Genomic DNA, 12,604 nt, shown 5'->3' with positions numbered 1-12,604 from the left:
CACTCCATCAGCTCCGCCATCAGCTCACATCTCCTTTATTGGTCCCCCATCACAGACACCGAGCATCCCCAAACAGATCATCATGACAAAAAAAATAAAACTCTGGAAAAAAAAAGAACTAGGATGACCACAGCAGACCACTCCATTGCTTGAAGCACTGATCTACACATTTCTTTAGCTCAGATATCTCACCGTCACCTTTTTAATCCTTCCGGCACAAGCTCGCAATCGACAGGTCCACGTTATCGGCCTTGTCTCTGCCTTGTATCTCCACCGGTTGGTTAACCTCCCTATAGTGAGCGGAATGGATCCACGTATCTTCCCTGGCCACCCTTTGAGGATGCTGTATCGTCAGATACGGACCTTTCCACCGATCAGTCAAACAACCTGAGCTACAAAAAAATTTGGATCGTAACAAATTCCTCCAGATTTGACATCATGACAGGTTGCATTAGACATGTTAGTTAATAACACTTCCAATTTCTGTTATTCTCATTCATCTTCGTGAGACCCTGCACAGTAACCTCATTATCAATTTTTCACATGAGGCTGCCTGTTTGGACAGTATCTCAAAGGGGGGGGCAAATAAAGGAAAAGACAGTCTGGGATAATCTTAGTGTTGTTACCCATTATCTTACGCATGTTCTGGAAAAAGTCACCTGTAAAATAAGTCCCCCTATCACTTTTAGTAATTCTAGGGATATAGTATCTGCATACAGGTTCTTGCAACTAAATCTTGTTATTAATAGCTACTGCTCTAAATAATGCCTGTGCCGCTGGGTTGGATAGTTTTCCGAGTAGTCGACCTCAGCCTGGCATGGCTGCCGTTTATCCTTAGCAACCTTGTGTCCTATGAGTGGGAGATAAAGCACAACAGTTTAATATCATTTAAACATGACCCAAAATACAACAATAAATCATCCACATTTTACATTAGAACAGATCCATTGATAGGTTGAAAAAAAATATAAACAGTCATATAAGGCCTGGGAGAAGATACTGGGGTTACCTATGAACTCATGGGAAACTCGTGTTCCTGTATGGTGTTCTTCGCTTTGCAGTACTTACTTACGTGTCCCACTTGGTGACAGTTAAAACATAATTTTGAACGGGGTGGATGAAAAGATTGTTGTGGATTTGAGCAAGAGGGAAAGGTGGTGGGTATGGGTAAGGATAGGGAGGGTAAGGATATTGCGGGGGATATGAGTATGGGACCTGTGGTTGTGTATGATATGTGGGGTAAGGATGTGTTTGCTGTGGTGTGGGATTGGTGAGGACGTGTAATTGTTCAGGTGCAGGTGTGTGTGTGGGTGCAGGTGTGTCTGTTGGCTGTGATGTTATTGTCATTCCTTCCAGAGCTTGTATACTGACAGCCATTAGTTTTTCGCTCTGGGTCTCTCTCTTTTTGGAGATGTTTTTATCATGTTCTATGGCAGACTCTATGAGGTTATCTATTGTAAGTCCCCTCCAGCCAGGTTGTGAGGTCTGAACCCGAATCTTTAAATCGTCTTTCAGACCGTCCATGAGTACCGTGACTATCATTCCCCTGTGGTGAGTGCTATCTTTAATATCTTCTATCCCAGTGTACTGGGTGATAGCCTGCAGAGCCCGGTCGCAATAATCTTCTGCAGTTTCACTCTCCTTTTGCTTAATTGTGAAGATTTTGTTCCAGTTAACTACCACTGGAAAATATACACCCAATTGAATCACAATGCGGGAAATGTTACCTTGGTTTACTTGGTCTGTTAAGGGAACGTCACCATCCAATACACAGTCCGTGATAAATTTTGTCATGTCGGTATTGTGTGGCAGGCAGGCCCTTAACACTACATGCCAATCTTTATTAGTGGGCTCATGAGAACTACCCAAATTTCTCAAAAATCTTTGACATTTGGCTAGTTCCTTTTTGGGATTGGGGAAATCATTTATGATGGAATTCAGTTCTGCTCTTATCCATGGACAATGCATCACTACTTCCTTCGTGGGCACTACACCGTTTGCATCTGCATTTCCATTCGGAACAGTTATTGTCCGAATGGGATGCAGACCGGCAGCGTTGCTACCTCTGACCTGATTACCTGGCTGGGGGTTTAATCTGCTGCTGCTACGTACGGTATTAACAACTTCCTCTATGGGTGCAGAGTGTGTTAACACTTCCCTTGCTGTTACCGATGGAGATGGCGGCACCACCCGTGATTGTGGTGATGCAGCATCTATCATTTGCACAGCATGGGAAATGGCAGACATTACAATAGGCTCATCATCCATATCATAAACACTTTCTTTATGGTTGCTTAAGAGAGGGTACAAGTTGCTTGTTACATTTTTATTGGTATTTTTGGTAACCGTACTTGCACCTCCATCCACATAAGGTGGGGGAGGTGAGCGTGAACTGCTGGCAATACTCTCCACGACGCTACTTTGCCGCACGTGCGCGCCAATTTGCGGCTCGCCCGTATTGCATCTCAGCGTCATGGATGTATTTTCTGGCAATGCGTTCGCAACGCTAGTTTGCGTCGTTTGCACATTTTTAAGCCAAGCATCCCCTTCATGCTGCCAGATTTTTAAACATTCAAAATACTTAATCTTTTTCTCTCGGGATCAAACCATACTGATGTGATCCTGGACATTATCTAACACATTTTTATCAAATCTACCAATTCTGGGGAACGGACTAACACTCTTTCTCGTCATATTAAACCATATATCACAATACCTTATTGCATAAGTACCGTACTTAGTATGCATAATACGACGGGCTGATCCAATTGGAGCCTCCATTAGCAGCACATCATTGCTTAACATTTCTACTGTTTGCTTGGCTCCCATTCTGAGACAACTCCTACGCTTTTCAATAAAAATTTAAGCTGGTGAAAGACAATCAAGATACTTTCACTTACCTGTGGACGATTTAAGTCGGCGGCGCCCACACACCTGGATAAGATTTCGTAAGGCAACTTCCACACCTAGATAAGCTTTGAAACAGGCAACTTCCAGACCCGGATAAGCTTTAGTAAGGTAACTTCCAAACCTATGAGAGTTTGTACGTCGGCCACTCTCACGCACCTCTATACAACAAAGACAACATGTACACCTGCTACTGTGTTTAGAACGGTAAAGCTGCTTACCGAGCGACTAGGCTAACCCTTGCACCTAGCCCTTAAGGATCATACGGTACCCTTAACTTTAGGGAATAAATTACCCCTACCAACAATACACACACTGTTACACACTTTTTCTCTGTGCAGAAAATAAACGTTTAACCCAGATATTGGTAGATAGAAAAAAAAAAATGTAAACCTCAATGGCTTTGTTCAAACACGTGGCAGCAGAACCGGAAGTGCGTATACGTTATTTGTGCGATCGCCCGCATATACAATTATGCGACTACCACACAAGCGTATAATTACTTTTTTTTACTGCGTACGCAAAAATGCGTTCTAGCTGCGTACGCAAATACTGCAGCACCCCTCTAAACACAAGGTTCTATCAACAGAGGAAAACAAACTTTTTCCTCTCTTGTCCCTGGATTCTAATCAGTGCTTCCTCTACACAATAACCGGCAGTACGCTCTCAGCAACACTGTGGTAATGAAAGACTAATGCGTCTCTCAAAAGGCGCCTCCACCCTTTTGCTGAGAGAGGAATGACCGAGTGTTATTGTGTATCAGATAGTGTGATAAACCGATGAGCTCCCACTGTTAAATCATAAATAAACTAGGGGTGTGCACCGGACACTTTTCGTGTTTTGTGTTTTGGTTTTGGATCTGGATCTTTCTTCGTGTTTTGGATCTGGATTGGTTTTGCCAAAACCACCCTTCCGTGTTTTGGGTTCTGGGTTTTGTGTTTTGGATCTGGATTTTTTCTTAAAAAATAAAAAAAACCCGCTAAAATCACATAAATGGGCCTTTTTTTGTTCCTACGCTATTAATAACCCCAATAACATTAATTTCCACTCATTTCCACTCTATTCTGAACACCTCACACCTCACAATATTGTTTTTAGGCCAAAAGGTTGTACCGAGGAAGCTGGATGACTATGCTAAGCGACACAAGGGGGCGGCACAAACACGTGGCCCATCTAGGAGTGGCACTGCAGTGGCAGACAGGAAGCCAATCAGCGTTATGGTGCCCATTTGCATGTAGCACGAACCCGGGAGATCCGTGCTACATGCATCTGTGTGATTGGCACAGAGCAATGACAGGTCCGTGAGACCCGTCTGTGCTGCTGTGGTAAAAAAAAAAAAAAAAAACCTGTGTAAAAAAAGAAAAAAATGGCGTGCACCCCCCCAAAAAAGAGCAACCAGCCCCGGGCATTAGTAACCCAGTGCTGGGTGTGCTTAAATACAGGGGACAAACGACGTAGGGGTCCCCTGTACTTAAGAACAACCAGCACCGGGCTAGTCAGAACCAGCGCTGGTTGCCAAAATACGGGGGACAAACGACGTAGGGGTCCCCTGTATTCTGCGCAACCAGCTCTGGGCTCTGATCCGGTCCTGGTTCTGGAAATATAGGGGACAAAAAATGAGTAGGGTTCCCCTGTATGTTCCAGAACCAGCACTGGACTTTTTCTAGCGGGGGGCTGATGCCACAGCCAGGGGAGCCCTTTCACCGGGCCCCCCAGCCGCAGCATCAACCCTGACCGCTAGTCAGCCCAGGCCGGGGATCCCTGGAGAGCTGGGGACCCCCCCAATAAAGGGGTCACCCTCTCCAGGGCACCCCAGGCCCAGGCTGATAGCCCGGGGCTATCCCCGCCACCCCTGGTGGCGGTGGGTGGCGGGTTGATTGTGTGGTGTGGTGTAAATAAAGAATATCAAACATTGTCTTTACAAGTAGAACTGCAAGTCCCAGCTAGCCTGCCCCGCATGCTGGTACTTGGAGAACCACAAGTACCAGCATGCAGGGCATTAAGGGCCCACTAGTACCTGTAGTTCACCTGTAAAAAAAATGTTTAAAAAAACACAGGACACACACACCGTGACAGTATAAGTTTATTAAACATACATACACACACACACATGTACACATACTCACCTATGTAACCTGTAGCATCGGTCCACTTGTCCGGTAAAGTATCCCTAGGGGACCTGTGAAAAAAAACATACTCACCATCTCCTATGCGAGGTTCTGTCCTCTTCGTTCCAAAGTAGGCATCCCCGGACTTGGCAAAAAAAAAAAACGAAAACGCGATCCACGAACTTAGTACCGTTCTATAGAACGGTACTTCCCGAATGAGAGCTTAGCGGCGGGGTATCACCATGGAAACCCCGCTGCTAAGCGTTCATTGGCTGAGAGAGGTCATCTCCCGTCTCTCAGCCAATGAACGGCTCCCTCCATTGTAGTCAATGGTGGGAACCGCAGGGTAAACTTTAATAACCTTGCGGCTCCCAGCATTGACTACAATGGAGGGAGCCGTTCATTGGCTGAGAGAGACGGGAGATGGCCTCTCTCAGCCAATGAACGCTTAGCAGCGGGGTTTCCATGGTGATACCCCGCCGCTAAGCTCTCATTCGGGAAGTACCGTTCTATAGAACGGTACTAAGTTCGTGGATCGCGTTTTCGTTTTTTTTTTTTTTGCCAAGTCCGGGGATGCCTACTTTGGAACGAAGAGGACAGAACCTCGCATAGGAGATGGTGAGTATGTTTTTTTTCACAGGTCCCCTATGGATACTTTACCGGACAAGTGGACCGATGCTACAGGGTTACATAGGTGAGTATGTGTACATGTGTGTGTGTGTGTGTGTGTGTGTGTATGTATGTTTAATAAACTTATACTGTCACGGTGTGTGTGTCCTGTGTTTTTTTTAAACATTTTTTTACAGGTGAACTACAGGTACTAGTGGGCCCTTAATGCCCTGCATGCTGGTACTTGTGGTTCTCCAAGTACCAGCATGCGGGGCAGGCTTGCTGGGACTTGCAGTTCTACTTGTAAAGACAATGTTTGATATTCTTTATTTACACCACACCACACAATCAACCCGCCACCCACCGCCACCAGGGGTGGCGGGGATAGCCCCGGGCTATCAGCCTGGGCCTGGGGTGCCCTGGAGAGGGTGACCCCTTTATTGGGGGGGTCCCCAGCTCTCCAGGGATCCCCGGCCTGGGCTGACTAGCGGTCAGGGCTGATGCTGCGGCTGGGGGGCCCGGTGAAAGGGCTCCCCTGGCTGTGGCATCAGCCCCCCGCTAGAAAAAGTCCAGTGCTGGTTCTGGAACATACAGGGGAACCCTACTCATTTTTTTCCCCTGTATTTCCAGAACCAGGACCGGATCAGAGCCCAGAGCTGGTTGCGCAGAATACGGGGGACCCCTACGTCGTTTGTCCCCCGTATTTTGGCAACCAGCTCTGGTTCTGACTAGCCCGGTGCTGGTTGTGTTTAAGTACAGGGGACCCCTATGTCGTTTGTCCCCTGTATTTAAGCACACCCAGCACTGGGTCACTAATGCCCGGGGCTGGTTGCTCTTTTTTTGGGGGGGAGGACGCCATTTTTTTCTCTTTTTACACAGGTTTTTTTTTTTTTATTTACCACAGCAGCACAGACGGGTCTCACGGACCCGTTAGTGCTCTGTGTCAATGACACAGATGCAAGTAGCACGGATCTCCTGGTCCGTGCGTGCATCTGTGTCATTGAAATACACAGCAGCACAGACGGGTCTCACTGACCCATCTGTGCTCTGTGTCACTGTCAATCACACAGATGCATGTAGCACGGATCTCACGAGTCCGTGCTACATGCAAATGAGCACCATAATGCTGATTGGCTGAGAGCCGTGACAGACGGCTCTGTCAGCCAATCAGCACTTTGCCCATTAAAGGCAAAGGCATTTTTTTTTAAATGGCCGCTCGAGGCAAAACCTCGAGATCCGACAGCAGATCTCGAGGTTTTGCCTCGGGAGAGGGATCCGGGGCAGACAGGGAGATCCGAGCTTGGGCTCGGATCGCCCCGGATCCCCGAAGTTCGGGTGGGTTCGGTTCTCAGGGAACCGAACCCGCTCATCCCTAAAATAAACCTTTTAATATATTCCTTCCTATAAACCTCTAAGATTCACCTGCCTAGAACCTCTAAGACAAAACCCTGCCTAAAAACCTCTAAGACAAAACCCTGCCTAAAAACCTCTAAGACAACGCTAATTGCGTACGCAGTATGTCCGCAAATAAAGACAGGAGTGGAATCTTGTGGTTCCAACGCACAAGTATTATTCAGGTAAAAGTACAGTCAGTTACACGCAATCTATACATACACAAGTTAGGCGTAAAAGGAAATAATACAGACCGAAGTACGGTTATACATACGCTGCGCCTCTGGATCCAGAGATAGACTTCTGACTAGATATCCTCAGCTCACCCAAAATTCAGCATGGACTACTAAACCAGTGTTTGGACACATGTATTTATTCCCCCCCCAGGCTGAAACAGGACAAAGGGGAAACTTCCTGCTGATCTCATTGGTTCCCAGAGGAGGAGCATATGTAACGACACATTTAACAGGTTGTTTCAAATAGACTTTTCCTGCCTCTAACAGCCGTGGTCTTTCTGATAACGCCTCCTGTAACATTCCATCAACTAAAACATTTTGTTGCTTATAAGTTCTGCGATCCATAACTTGAGTTTGCATGATGTGATCTCTCCACCGATAACACCGGGATTCTGTAAAAAGCGTAGGCATCAGAACGAGATCAAACATACCTTGCTTATCATATATAATACCTTAGATATCAAAAACCTCTATTTCTTAGCATTTAAACTAACTTAACCAACTTGAATCATACATTTTGATGCTTATGGAACCTTATGTGCGAATATGTAGTGTGTGGGTATTTGGGGTTTGATATAAGGACGCTAGTTATTAATGGGTGAGATTTAAGTGCATAATCTCTCATACACGAAGTGAACCTCCAGCAGTGTGGATGGCTGAGGGTTGTAATTCGACATGCCCTCTGTCAGCAGGCCCCCACCTGCTGTGTTCAAAGGAAAACAAAACCTCTTTTGTTCTCACAGACACTTGTGTGAAGTGCAAATGTATTATCAACTCAAACTATGGGATTAGGAGACATCTTGTCTAGTATTCAGGCAAATCCAATTGTGTAGATATTATATTACAATTGCCACAACTATACTTTATCTGCATCCCGGGATTCCCAATTTGTATGTAAAAATACCCATTGTCTCTCCTTATCTACTTAGAAAGCTGGTTTTTCCCGTTGCCCTTGGTGTTAACAAAAACATTGCCATCTGTTCTTAGTTAATGGGTTATAACTTGAATTAATGCTGACCACACAAAATGGTGTCTTGTGATCTCATTTCCAAAATGGCGTCGCTGCGATTAAATTTTAAACTGAACTTGTCTCACTCAATTATTCAGCTTTGACAACAGTCACCACGCAGTCTCTGTCATTCAGCATGGTAGAGATGTATGTGATAACATCTGGGGTGCTCGGGAGAGGGGGGACCCCTTTATTGGGGGGAACCCCATCTCCTCTGAGATCTCTGGCTTGCGCTGATTAGCTTGGGGTGTCAATGCTTTACCCGAGGAGACCCGGTTAAAAAGTCCTCTGGCTGTGGCCTTACACCCCAGCTAGATTTACGTCCGGTGCTGGTTTTAAAAATAGGGAGAACCCCATGCATTTTTCCCCCTATTTTTTAAACCAAGACTAGCTCTGGGAGCCCAGTGCTGGTTCCTAAAATAATGGGGATTTGCTTTGGGGGGCGGGGCCACGTAATAAAAAAAAAAATTACCCATTAGTTACACACACAAGCAACCTGCACTATCTCACTGATAAGTGCAGGCTGCTTATTCGAGAGGGAAACACGAGCAAGAAACACGTTTATTAAACATGGGTAGGAACGATCACATACACCTTCGGAAAATACGATCCTGACAAACACGGTGGCTTGGTAAATCCCAGAATATCTTTTTTTAAAAACTCCCAATTCTGATCGTTCCTACCCGTGTATAAAAATGGACAGACACGGGCAGGACCCGATTCTTAGTAAATGTACCCCAGTGTCTGCATCAGGCTTTCACAAATGTGAGAGCTGTAACTTGCGGGTCCACGCTCTGCACATGCCCAGTAAGGCAGTACAGACGGTGGAGATGAGCATGCAGCTTGCGTCGCATAGGACACTGGCTGCATGCAGAAAGAAAATAAATGTTTGTAATAGAAAAAAAAACTAGCTTGCCTGCACCCAGGGATGGGTGATCGGTGAGCTCCTTCTGTAACCTGGTCAGCTGAGCTGTGCGGTGAGCTGATATGTCAGCAGGCAGCAGCTCAGCTGACCGGGTTACAGGAAGAGCTCACCCATCACCAATCCCTGGAGATACACTTTTCAAATTTATTTTCTATTACAAACATTTTTTAGTTCTGCATGCAGTTGGGTGTCCCGGGATGTAGCGATGAGAGCGGCGGTCTCAATGCCGACAGCGAAATCCCGGCAAGGGATGTAGCATAGGCAACGAAATACCAATGCCTATGTTAATCCCGACGCCGGAACGCAGAGGTTGATGTTCTGTTGATGCCAGTGCAATACACCCTTGGTTGTTTTCAAAGATTTGTGTTGGTTCTACTTGCCGCTGTTCGGCTAACAGTTGTCTCAACCATATCACCCCTTGGCTTGCATATGCTTCTACAGCATTTTATACCTAGTTTGAAAAAGTTATACAGATGTTTCCTTGATGTAAAACTGACTAGTTCTCCATGGTGTGAAAATGAGTACAGTAGCCAGAGGTGGTCTTTCTATCAGTAGAGTCTCCAGCCCAATCCACAACCACATATACTATACGGTCTAGTTGCATTTGTCAGTTGCTGAAAGCCTTCATTGAAAGTGCCTGATTCATTTTTAAAGCTCTTCCTGCTGTTCATAATCCCTTTGCAACCCATACTAACCACTTAAATGAGTTTGAATTCCATCCTAATATCTTATTGCAATAAATCAAATGTTATATTTGCATGTGGCAAGAAATATCCAATGGGGCATCCCTTTTGCTGATACAGACTATAGGTTAATTTTATTAAATAATTCCTGGCAGTTTTGCAATGTGCCAATTTACTAAGGCCAATGTCGCAGAGAAAGCACACTTTGGAACAGAATGAATAGTAAAACACCATCTATGTTTTAGAAAGTACAAAGAATATAATAAAATAATATAAGGATAGCCATACTTAAGCACAGTTGTCTTAATTAGTACCTCAGTTATTTTGATTTAACCAGTGGCGTAACTATAGAGGGTGCGAGAGGTGTGCTTGCTATGGGGCCCAGTGGCTTAGGGTGGCGCCGTCCAAGCAAGCAACCCCCTGCATCAGGCTTGCCCACCAGCTCTCGATTGTTAATAAGGCTTTCCGCTGGCCTGCAAATCATACCACTACTCCCGGTTTCACTGCACCTCAGGAGCGAGTCTGGAAATGCAGGGGGCGGGGCCGGAAGGTAGACGTCATGACAGCACCGCGGTATATATCATACAGTATATAAGGTATTATCTGCTCAGAGGCACCAGCCAAAATCTTGTCTATGGCACCAAATTGGCTAGGGCCGGCTCTGACTGAACACAACCTCTCTAATGGCTGGCCACTTCTCTTAGGTGGATGGCACACCCCCTCTGGTAGATGATCATGTTCCTATGTGGGCCCCTATAATTGCATTTACTGGTGGGACTTTCATGCACCAGTCCGACACTGCATCCCAGTAAAGTATAGTAATATATACTGCCTGTCAAAAACACACAATCTTGGCAAAGCCCATAAGGAGGGATTTTTATATGCAATCCAAAACACGCAAGTTCCGAGGCCAGGAAGATGGTGTTTTACCTCGTTTTGGGATCCAAGCTTAGTGGGAAGACCAGAGCTGGGACTTGGAGTCACTCAGATCCCCTAAGTTCAGGTGTGTTCAGTTTCCAAGGAAACAAAAACGCTCATCTCTATAAATAACACTATTGAATTTGTGTAATTTCGTTCTGAAAACAGGAACAGCCCCACTGGGCCAGATCTGCACAACCCGGCCAGAGGTGACATAAATAACAGGTGAAAGTACAGTATAATGAGACACAAACTGGGGTCAAATGTCACAAACAATGATTCAATTCCATTAATTTACAGATTTCCAGTAGAGATTATTTTAACGATCTCCCAAAGCTTTTTTCCCTCTTGATTTAGCAAGGTTATTATTGTTATTATCATCTGTTTATAAGGCACCACATATCTGCTCAGTGCCATATAATGAGTATACATATAAACAGTACAATAAAGTAAAATTTAGAACTTTATAGATGAATAGCATAGCAACAGCAGTAATGTAACAGGTTGGGCATAGACAACATTGAAAAATAGTCTCTCCAGGATCAAGTGTTTCCCACGTGCCCCTTATCAGATGCCCCCATATGCACTCTCATCTGTATGTCCTGTATTGTGCCCCATCTGTATTGTGCTCCCCCATCTGTATTGTGCTCCCCCACATGTTCTGTACTATGCTACCCCCCATCTGTATGTCCTGTATTGTGCCCCATCTGTATTGTGCTCCCCATCTTTATTGTGCTCCCCCACATGTTTGAGCTGTATAATTTGCTATCCCTCCCCCCAAAAAAATAACAAAAAACTATGTTTTGTAAGTGTTCTGTACTATGCTACCCCCCATCTGCATGTTTTGTATTGTTCCCTCTCCCCCACCCCAGTCTCTATGCTTTGTGCTGTGTTCCCAACACCAACACCCCCCCCCCCGCACACACACACACACACTTAGTACATGCATGCCATCCTTTTATGCTCTACCAGTCCTGTCTACATGGGTACATCTATAATGGGTGCAGTGCACACAGACCCCTGAGTCCATTGGGGCCCACACTGTATGTGTTGCACCCACTCGCAATACTTACATCTCCGCATACGCCAGGCAGGCACCATGTTTCAGATCGTAGATCGACGCATGCGCAGTAGACTCTGGCACAGTTTCAGAGTCTACAGAGGACATGTGACGGTGAGGGGGGACCATACAGAGGCTTCACATGGGCCTCCCCTCTCTTGAGCCACCCCTGCATGTCTTCCTCTAATCCTTGGCTCCCTCAGTCATCTGCAGTGGAGTGCTGATGCTCTTCCAGTCCCTGGCCAGCAGCGTCGTGTCCGCGATGCTGCCGGGATATCGGGCCAGGTACTGTTCTGCACAATGGTGCATGGCAGTAAAAACAAAGAGGGTGATTATGGGTGGGAAGGAGGGGGCTGGAAGTGTGAAACACTTACTCTACAGTAAGTAAACTGTCCACTCAAAGGGTTGCCATATAAACGGAATCCTAAAAAGTAATAGCTCTTAGGGGAAAATTGACTAAAGTGAGAGTTTTTAGAAATGGAGATGGAAATGGAGATGTTGCCCAAACTCTCTTTTTTTAATCATTTTGCTGATGGCTTTTAATCGGCCAGATAGAACATCATCTGAAAAATCCACCAGTTTATAAGATTCCATTAAACACTACGCCGTCAAATTTGTTTTACATGTGAAGAATAGAAACCATTAAATTTATCAAAAGATGCTACACTTATATTCTGTAAACAATTATTATGCTCTTATGGAAGCAACATTTTAGGGAACAAAACTCATATTATTATTTTTTTTTATATTTTTTTAA

The 12,604-nt window shown here is 45.3% G+C and overlaps 1 protein-coding gene across 1 annotated transcript in view; it reads left to right on the top strand.

Annotated features, from left to right (window-relative positions):
• Nucleotides 1–12,604, top strand: part of ADAMTS12 (ADAM metallopeptidase with thrombospondin type 1 motif 12) — a 727,141-nt gene that overhangs the window by 361,658 nt on the left and 352,879 nt on the right. The gene's annotated exons all lie outside the window — the stretch shown is intronic.

The sequence above is a fragment of the Taudactylus pleione genome, unplaced genomic scaffold (genome assembly GCF_031769625.1).
Source record: "Taudactylus pleione unplaced genomic scaffold, aTauple2 ptg000068l, whole genome shotgun sequence".
NCBI lineage: Eukaryota > Metazoa > Chordata > Amphibia > Anura > Myobatrachidae > Taudactylus > Taudactylus pleione.
The sequence above is the reverse complement of the archived record's forward strand: the minus strand, read 5'-3'. Positions and strand labels throughout refer to the sequence as shown.